This window comes from Lampetra fluviatilis, unplaced genomic scaffold (assembly GCF_964198595.1).
Source record: "Lampetra fluviatilis unplaced genomic scaffold, kcLamFluv1.1 SCAFFOLD_765, whole genome shotgun sequence".
Lineage (NCBI taxonomy): Eukaryota > Metazoa > Chordata > Hyperoartia > Petromyzontiformes > Petromyzontidae > Lampetra > Lampetra fluviatilis.
The window spans coordinates 25,586-35,585 of record NW_027621471.1 but is presented as its reverse complement, the minus strand read 5'-3'; positions in this window follow the sequence as shown (position 1 = coordinate 35,585).

Genomic DNA, 10,000 nt, shown 5'->3' with positions numbered 1-10,000 from the left:
ATCAGCATCATCATCATCAGCAGCATCAGCAGCAGCAGCAGCAGCATCATCATCATCAGTAGTATCATCAGTAGTAGCATCATCATCATCAGTAGTAGTATCATCATCAGTAGTAGTAGTATCATCATCAGTAGTAGTATCATCATCAGTAGTAGTAGTATCATCATCATCAGTAGTAGTATCATCATCAGTAGTAGTATCATCATCATCAGTAGTAGTATCATCATCAGTAGTAGTATCATCATCATCAGTAGTAGTATCAGTAGTATCAGCAGCATCATCAGCAGCAGTAGCAGCATCATCTGCAGTAGTAGCATCATCAGCAGCATCAGCAGTAGCATCATCATCAGTAGTAGTATCAGTAGTATCAGCAGCAGCAGCATCAGCAGCATCAGCAGCAGTATCATAATCAGCATCATCATCAGCAGCAGTAGTAGCATCATCAGCAGCATCAGCAGTAGCATCATCATCAGTAGTAGTATCAGTAGTAGCAGCAGCATCAGCAGCAGTAGTATCATCATCATCAGTAGTAGTAGTAGTATCATCATCAGTCGTAGTAGCATCATCATCATCATCAGCAGTAGTAGTATCATCATCATCAGCAGTAGTAGCATCAGCAGCAGCAGCAGTAGTAGTAGCAGTATCATCAGTAGTAGTATCAGTAGTAGCATCATCATCAGCAGCAGTAGCATCAGCAGCAGCAGCAGTATCATCATCAGCAGTAGTAGTAGCAGCATCAGCAGCAGTAGTAGTAGCAGCATCAGCAGCATCATCATCATCAGCAGCAGTAGTAGTAGCAGCATCAGCAGCAGTAGTAGTAGCAGCATCAGCAGCATCATCATCATCAGCAGCAGTAGTAGTAGCAGCATCATCAGCAGCAGTAGTAGTAGCAGCATCAGCAGCAGCATCATCATCAGCAGCAGTAGTATCATCATCATCAGCAGTAGTAGCAGCATCATCAGCAGCAGTAGTAGTAGCAGCATCAGCAGCAGCATCATCATCAGCAGCAGTAGCAGCAGTAGAATCAGTAGTAGCATCATCAGCAGCAGTATCATCATCATCATCAGCAGTAGTAGTATCATCATCATCAGCAGTAGTAGCATCAGCAGCAGCAGCAGTAGCATCATCAGCAATATCATCATCAGTAGTAGTAGTATCAGTAGTAGCATCATCATCAGCAGCAGTAGCATCAGCAGCAGCAGTAGTATCATCAGCAGTAGTATCAGTAGTAGCATCATCATCAGTAGTATCATCATCAGTAGTAGTATCATCATCAGTAGCAGCAGCAGTAGTATCAGTAGTATCATCATCATCAGCAGCAGTAGTATCATCAGCATCAGTGAGTGGGTGACTGAGTGAGTGTGTGGGTTAGTGAGTGGGTGAGTAACTGAGTGAATGAGTGACTGAGTGGGTGAGTGGATGACTGAGTGAGTGTGTGAGTGAGTGAGTGGGTGAGTGTGTGAGTGGGTGAGTGTGTGAGTGAGTGGGTGGGTTAGTGAGTGGGTGAGTAACTGAGTGAATGAGTGACTGAGTGGGTGAGTGGATGACTGAGTGAGTGTGTGAGTGAGTGAGTGGGTGAGTGTGTGAGTGGGTGAGTGTGTGACTGAGTGGGTGGGTTAGTGAGTGGGTGAGTAACTGAGTGAATGAGTGACTGAGTGGGTGAGTGGATGACTGAGTGAGTGTGTGAGTGAGTGAGTGGGTGAGTGTGTGAGTGGGTGAGTGTGTGAGTGAGTGGGTGGGTTAGTGAGTGGGTGAGTAACTGAGTGAATGAGTGACTGAGTGGGTGAGTGGATGACTGAGTGAGTGTGTGAGTGAGTGAGTGGGTGAGTGTGTGAGTGGGTGAGTGTGTGACTGAGTGAGTGGGTGGGTTAGTGAGTGGGTGAGTAACTGAGTGAATGAGTGACTGAGTGGGTGAGTGGATGACTGAGTGAGTGTGTGAGTGAGTGAGTGGGTGAGTGTGTGAGTGGGTGAGTGTGTGACTGAGTGAGTGGGTGGGTTAGTGAGTGGGTGAGTAACTGAGTGAATGAGTGACTGAGTGGGTGAGTGGATGACTGAGTGAGTGTGTGAGTGAGTGAGTGGGTGAGTGTGTGAGTGGGTGAGTGTGTGAGTGAGTGGGTGGGTTAGTGAGTGGGTGAGTAACTGAGTGAATGAGTGACTGAGTGGGTGAGTGGATGACTGAGTGAGTGTGTGAGTGAGTGAGTGGGTGAGTGTGTGAGTGGGTGAGTGTGTGACTGAGTGGGTGGGTTAGTGAGTGGGTGAGTAACTGAGTGAATGAGTGACTGAGTGGGTGAGTGGATGACTGAGTGAGTGTGTGAGTGAGTGAGTGGGTGAGTGTGTGAGTGGGTGAGTGTGTGAGTGAGTGGGTGGGTTAGTGAGTGGGTGAGTAACTGAGTGAATGAGTGACTGAGTGGGTGAGTGGATGACTGAGTGAGTGTGTGAGTGAGTGAGTGGGTGAGTGTGTGAGTGGGTGAGTGTGTGACTGAGTGAGTGGGTGGGTTAGTGAGTGGGTGAGTAACTGAGTGAATGAGTGACTGAGTGGGTGAGTGGATGACTGAGTGAGTGTGTGAGTGAGTGAGTGGGTGAGTGTGTGAGTGGGTGAGTGTGTGACTGAGTGAGTGGGTGGGTTAGTGAGTGGGTGAGTAACTGAGTGAATGAGTGACTGAGTGGGTGAGTGGATGACTGAGTGAGTGTGTGAGTGAGTGAGTGGGTGAGTGGGTGAGTGTGTGACTGAGTGAGTGGGTGGGTTAGTGAGTGGGTGAGTAACTGAGTGAATGAGTGACTGAGTGGGTGAGTGGATGACTGAGTGAGTGTGTGAGTGAGTGAGTGGGTGAGTGTGTGACTGAGTGGGTGAGTGACTGAGTGGGTGAGTGTGTGACTGAGTGAGTGTGTGAGTGAGTGAGTGGGTGAGTGTGTGACTGAGTGGGTGAGTGACTGAGTGGGTGAGTGTGTGACTGAGTGGGTGTGTGACTGAGTGAGTGAGTGACTGAGTGAGTGCACGAGTGACTGAGTGACTGAGTGAGTGGGTGAGTGTGTGACTGAGTGAGTGGGTGAGTTACTGGGTGAGTGACTGAGTGAGTGGGTGAGTTACTAAATGAGTGAGTGAGTGAGTGATTGAGTGACTGAGTAAGTTGGTGAGTGTGTGACTGAGTGGGTGAGTGACTGACTGAGTGAGTGACTGAGTGACTGACTGAGTGAGTGAGTGAGTGACCGAGTGAGTGACTGAGTGACTGACTGACTGAGTGAGTGAGTGAGTGACCGATTGAGTGACTGAGTGACTGACTGACCGAGTGAGTGACTGACTGACTGAGTGACTGAGTGAGTGACTGACCGAGTGAGTGACCAAGTGACTGACCGACCGCCCTAACACCACCCTCCCTTCCCCCCACAGCCTCCCTCCCTCACCTCCTCCCTCACCCTCACCACCTCCTCACCACCCCAGTGCCTTCCTGGCTACTGACTGAGTGAGTGGGTGAGTGAGTGAATGAGTGGGTGAGTGACTGAGTGACTGACTGAGTGAGTGAGTGACTGAGTGAGTGAGTGAGTGAGTGACTGACTGAGTGAGTGAGTGACTGAGTGACTGAGTGACTGACTGACTGAGTGAGTGAGTGAGTGACCGAGTGAGTGACTGAGTGACTGACTGACCGAGTGAGTGACTGACTGACTGAGTGACTGAGTGAGTGACTGACCGAGTGAGTGACCAAGTGACTGACCGACCGCCCTAACACCACCCTCCCTTCCCCCCACAGCCTCCCTCCCTCACCTCCTTCCTCACCTCCTCCCTCACCCTCACCACCTCCTCACCACCCCAGTGCCTTCCTGGCTACTGACTGAGTGAGTGGGTGAGTGAGTGAGTGAATGAGTGGGTGAGTGACTGAGTGACTGACTGAGTGAGTGAGTGACTGAGTGACTGAGTGAGTGACTGACTGAGTGAGTGAGTGAGTGACTGAGTGACTGAGTGAATGAGTGGGTGAGTGACTGACTGAGTGAGTGACTGACTGAGTGAGTGACTGAATGAGTGAGTGACTGACTGAGTGAGTGGGTGAGTGACTGACTGAGTGACTGACTGAGTGAGTGACTGAGTGACTGACTGAGTGAGTGAGTGAGTGAGTGACCGAGTGAGTGACTGAGTGACTGAGTGAGTGAGTGAGTGACCGATTGAGTGACTGAGTGACTGACTGACCGAGTGAGTGACTGACTGACTGAGTGACTGACTGACTGAGTGACTGACTGACTGACTGAGTGACTGACTGAGTGACTGACTGAGTGAGTGACTGAGTGAGTAACTGACTGACTGAGTGACTGACTGACTGACTGAGTGACCAAGTGACTGACCGCCCAGCCTAACACCACCCTCCTTTCGCCCCACAGCCTCCCTCCCTCACCTCCTCCCTCACCTCCTCCCTCACCCTCACCACCTCCTCACCACTCCAGTGAGTGACTGAGTGACTGAGTGACTGAGTGACTGAGTGAGTGACTGAGTGAGTGACTGAGTGAGTAACTGATTGAGTGACCAAGTGACTGACCGCCCAGCCTAACACCACCCTCCCTTCGCCCCACAGCCTCCCTCCCTCACCTCCTCCCTCACCCTCACCACCTCCTCACCACCCCAGTGAGTGACTGAGTGACTGAGTGAGTGACTGAGTGAGTGAGTGGTTGAGTGAGTGAGTGACTGACTGAGTGAGTGACTGAATGAGTGAGTGACTGAATGAGTGAGTGACTGACTGAGTGAGTGGGTGAGTGACTGAGTGAATGAGTGACTGACTGACTGAGTGACTGAGTGAGTGAGTAACTGACTGAGTGAGTGACCACATGACCGACCGCCCTAACACCACCCTCCCTTCCCCCCACAGCTTCCCTACCTCACCTCCTCCCTCACCTCCTCCCTCACCTCCTCACCACCCCAGTGAGTGACTGAGTGACTGAGTGACTGAGTGACTGACTGACCAAGTGACTGACCGCCCAGCCTAACACCTCTCTCCCCCCAACAGCCTCCCTACCTCACCTCCTCCCTCACCTCCTCCTCACCACCCCAGTGAGTGACTGAGTGACTGAGTGAGTGACTGAGTGAGTGACTGAGTGAGTGACTGAGTGACTGAGTGACTGAGTGAGTGACTGACTGACTGAGTGACTGACTGGGTGAGTGGGTGACTGACTGAGTGACTGAGTGACTGACTGACCAAGTGACTGACCGCCCAGCCTAACACCTCCCTCCCCCCAACAGCCTCCCTACCTCACCTCCTCCCTCACCTCCTCCCTCACCTCCTCCTCACCACCCCAGTGAGTGACTGAGTGACTGAGTGACTGACTGAGTGAGTGACTGAGTGACTGAGTGAGTGACTGAGTGAGTGACTGAGTGACTGAGTGACTGAGTGAGTGACTGACTGAGTGAGTGACTGACTGGGTGAGTGGGTGACTGATTGAGTGACTGAGTGACTGACTGACCAAGTGACTGACCGCCCAGCCTAACACCTCTCTCCCCCCAACAGCCTCCCTACCTCACCTCCTCCCTCACCTCCTCCTCACCACCCCAGTGAGTGAGTGAGTGACTGAGTGAGTGACTGAGTGAGTGACTGAGTGAGTGACTGAGTGAGTGACTGAGTGAGTGACTGAGTGAGTGACTGAGTGAGTGACTGAGTGACTGAGTGACTGAGTGAGTGACTGACTGACTGAGTGACTGACTGGGTGAGTGGGTGACTGACTGAGTGACTGACTGACCAAGTGACTGACCGCCCAGCCTAACACCTCTCTCCCCCCAACAGCCTCCCTACCTCACCTCCTCCCTCACCTCCTCACCACCCCAGTGAGTGACTGAGTGACTGAGTGACTGAGTGAGTGACTGAGTGAGTGACTGAGTGAGTGACTGAGTGAGTGACTGAGTGAGTGACTGACTGACTGAGTGACTGACTGGGTGAGTGGGTGACTGACTGAGTGAGTGGGTGAGTGACTGACTGAGTGACTGACTGAGTGAGTGACTGAGTGACTGACTGAGTGAGTGAGTGAGTGACCGAGTGAGTGACTGAGTGACTGAGTGAGTGAGTGAGTGACCGATTGAGTGACTGAGTGACTGACTGACCGAGTGAGTGACTGACTGACTGAGTGACTGACTGACTGAGTGACTGAGTGACTGACTGACTGACTGAGTGACTGACTGAGTGACTGACTGAGTGAGTGACTGAGTGAGTAACTGACTGACTGAGTGACTGACTGACTGACTGAGTGACCAAGTGACTGACCGCCCAGCCTAACACCACCCTCCTTTCGCCCCACAGCCTCCCTCCCTCACCTCCTCCCTCACCTCCTCCCTCACCCTCACCACCTCCTCACCACCCCAGTGAGTGACTGAGTGACTGAGTGACTGAGTGACTGAGTGAGTGACTGAGTGAGTGACTGAGTGAGTAACTGATTGAGTGACCAAGTGACTGACCGCCCAGCCTAACACCACCCTCCCTTCGCCCCACAGCCTCCCTCCCTCACCTTCTCCCTCACCCTCACCACCTCCTCACCACCCCAGTGAGTGACTGAGTGACTGAGTGACTGAGTGAGTGACTGAGTGAGTGAGTGGTTGAGTGAGTGAGTGACTGACTGAGTGAGTGACTGAATGAGTGAGTGACTGAATGAGTGAGTGACTGACTGAGTGAGTGGGTGAGTGACTGAGTGAATGAGTGACTGACTGACTGAGTGACTGAGTGAGTGAGTAACTGACTGAGTGAGTGACCACATGACCGACCGCCCTAACACCACCCTCCCTTCCCCCCACAGCTTCCCTACCTCACCTCCTCCCTCACCTCCTCCCTCACCTCCTCACCACCCCAGTGAGTGACTGAGTGACTGAGTGACTGAGTGACTGACTGACCAAGTGACTGACCGCCCAGCCTAACACCTCTCTCCCCCCAACAGCCTCCCTACCTCACCTCCTCCCTCACCTCCTCCTCACCACCCCAGTGAGTGACTGAGTGACTGAGTGAGTGACTGAGTGAGTGACTGAGTGAGTGACTGAGTGACTGAGTGACTGAGTGAGTGACTGACTGACTGAGTGACTGACTGGGTGAGTGGGTGACTGACTGAGTGACTGAGTGACTGACTGACCAAGTGACTGACCGCCCAGCCTAACACCTCCCTCCCCCCAACAGCCTCCCTACCTCACCTCCTCCCTCACCTCCTCCCTCACCTCCTCCTCACCACCCCAGTGAGTGACTGAGTGACTGAGTGACTGAGTGACTGAGTGACTGACTGAGTGAGTGACTGAGTGACTGAGTGAGTGACTGAGTGAGTGACTGAGTGACTGAGTGACTGAGTGAGTGACTGACTGAGTGAGTGACTGACTGGGTGAGTGGGTGACTGATTGAGTGACTGAGTGACTGACTGACCAAGTGACTGACCGCCCAGCCTAACACCTCTCTCCCCCCAACAGCCTCCCTACCTCACCTCCTCCCTCACCTCCTCCTCACCACCCCAGTGAGTGAGTGAGTGACTGAGTGAGTGACTGAGTGAGTGACTGAGTGAGTGACTGAGTGAGTGACTGAGTGAGTGACTGAGTGACTGAGTGACTGAGTGAGTGACTGACTGACTGAGTGACTGACTGGGTGAGTGGGTGACTGACTGAGTGACTGACTGACCAAGTGACTGACCGCCCAGCCTAACACCTCTCTCCCCCCAACAGCCTCCCTACCTCACCTCCTCCCTCACCTCCTCACCACCCCAGTGAGTGACTGAGTGACTGAGTGACTGAGTGAGTGACTGAGTGAGTGACTGAGTGAGTGACTGAGTGAGTGACTGACTGACTGAGTGACTGACTGGGTGAGTGGGTGACTGACTGAGTGACTGAGTGACTGACTGACCAAGTGACTGACCGCCCAGCCTAACACCTCTCTCCCCCCAACAGCCTCCCTACCTCACCTCCTCCCTCACCTCCTCACCACCCCAGTGAGTGACTGAGTGACTGAGTGACTGAGTGAGTGACTGAGTGAGTGACTGAGTGAGTGACTGAGTGAGTGACTGACTGACTGAGTGACTGACTGGGTGAGTGGGTGACTGACTGAGTGACTGAGTGACTGACTGACCAAGTGACTGACCGCCCAGCCTAACACCTCTCTCCCCCCAACAGCCTCCCTACCTCACCTCCTCCCTCACCTCCTCCTCACCACCCCAGTGAGTGAGTGAGTGACTGAGTGAGTGACTGAGTGAGTGACTGAGTGAGTGACTGAGTGAGTGACTGAGTGAGTGACTGAGTGACTGAGTGACTGACTGACTGAGTGACTGACTGACTGAGTGACTGACTGGGTGAGTGGGTGACTGACTGAGTGACTGACTGACCAAGTGACTGACCGCCCAGCCTAACACCTCTCTCCCCCCAACAGCCTCCCTACCTCACCTCCTCCCTCACCTCCTCACCACCCCAGTGAGTGACTGAGTGACTGAGTGACTGAGTGAGTGACTGAGTGAGTGACTGAGTGAGTGACTGAGTGAGTGACTGAGTGAGTGACTGACTGACTGAGTGACTGACTGGGTGAGTGGGTGACTGACTGAGTGACTGAGTGACTGACTGACCAAGTGACTGACCGCCCAGCCTAACACCTCTCTCCCCCCAACAGCCTCCCTACCTCACCTCCTCCCTCACCTCCTCCTCACCACCCCAGTGAGTGAGTGAGTGACTGAGTGAGTGACTGAGTGAGTGACTGAGTGAGTGACTGAGTGAGTGACTGAGTGACTGAGTGACTGAGTGAGTGACTGACTGACTGAGTGACTGACTGGGTGAGTGGGTGACTGACTGAGTGACTGACTGACCAAGTGACTGACCGCCCAGCCTAACACCTCTCTCCCCCCAACAGCCTCCCTACCTCACCTCCTCCCTCACCTCCTCACCACCCCAGTGAGTGACTGAGTGACTGAGTGACTGAGTGAGTGACTGAGTGAGTGACTGAGTGAGTGACTGAGTGAGTGACTGACTGACTGAGTGACTGACTGGGTGAGTGGGTGACTGACTGAGTGACTGAGTGACTGACTGACCAAGTGACTGACCGCCCAGCCTAACACCTCTCTCCCCCCAACAGCCTCCCTACCTCACCTCCTCCCTCACCTCCTCCTCACCACCCCAGTGACTGAGTGAGTGACTGAGTGAGTGACTGAGTGAGTGACTGAGTGAGTGACTGAGTGAGTGACTGAGTGAGTGACTGAGTGAGTGACTGAGTGACTGAGTGACTGAGTGAGTGACTGACTGACTGAGTGACTGACTGGGTGAGTGGGTGACTGACTGAGTGACTGACTGACCAAGTGACTGACCGCCCAGCCTAACACCTCTCTCCCCCCAACAGCCTCCCTACCTCACCTCCTCCCTCACCTCCTCACCACCCCAGTGAGTGACTGAGTGACTGAGTGACTGAGTGAGTGACTGAGTGAGTGACTGAGTGAGTGACTGAGTGAGTGACTGACTGACTGAGTGACTGACTGGGTGAGTGGGTGACTGACTGAGTGACTGAGTGACTGAGTGACCAAGTGACTGACCGCCCAGCCTAACACCTCTCTCCCCCCAACAGCCTCCCTACCTCACCTCCTCCCTCACCTCCTCACCACCCCAGTGCCTTCCTGGCTACTGGCCTACCTCACCTCGGCCTTCCCATCGGCCCTCCTCCTGATGTCGCTCCCTCGAAGTCGTGCCCCCCTCGCCAGCCTCTCCCTGCTACTCTGCGCTCCCTGCGCTGTGGCCCCCCTCGTTTGGGGGGCCTTGGACACTCTCCACGGCGGCGGCGGCGGCGGGGGGGGAGGGCCCGATGGGGTGGCCCTCTGGACACGTTGGGGGGCCCTGGGGGCGCTTGGGGCCCTGCACGGGGCCATCGTGAGCCGGGCTAACAAGGCGCTGGGGCTCTGGGTCGGGCCGGGGGCCGGGGCGGTTGGGGGGGGGCGGGGGGAGGGGCGGGGTGGGGGTGGGGGGGGGTCGATGGGGAGAGAAAGAGGCAGTAGGGGGGGGGTGGGGGGAGGGGTGGGGGGAGGGGGTGGGGGGGGA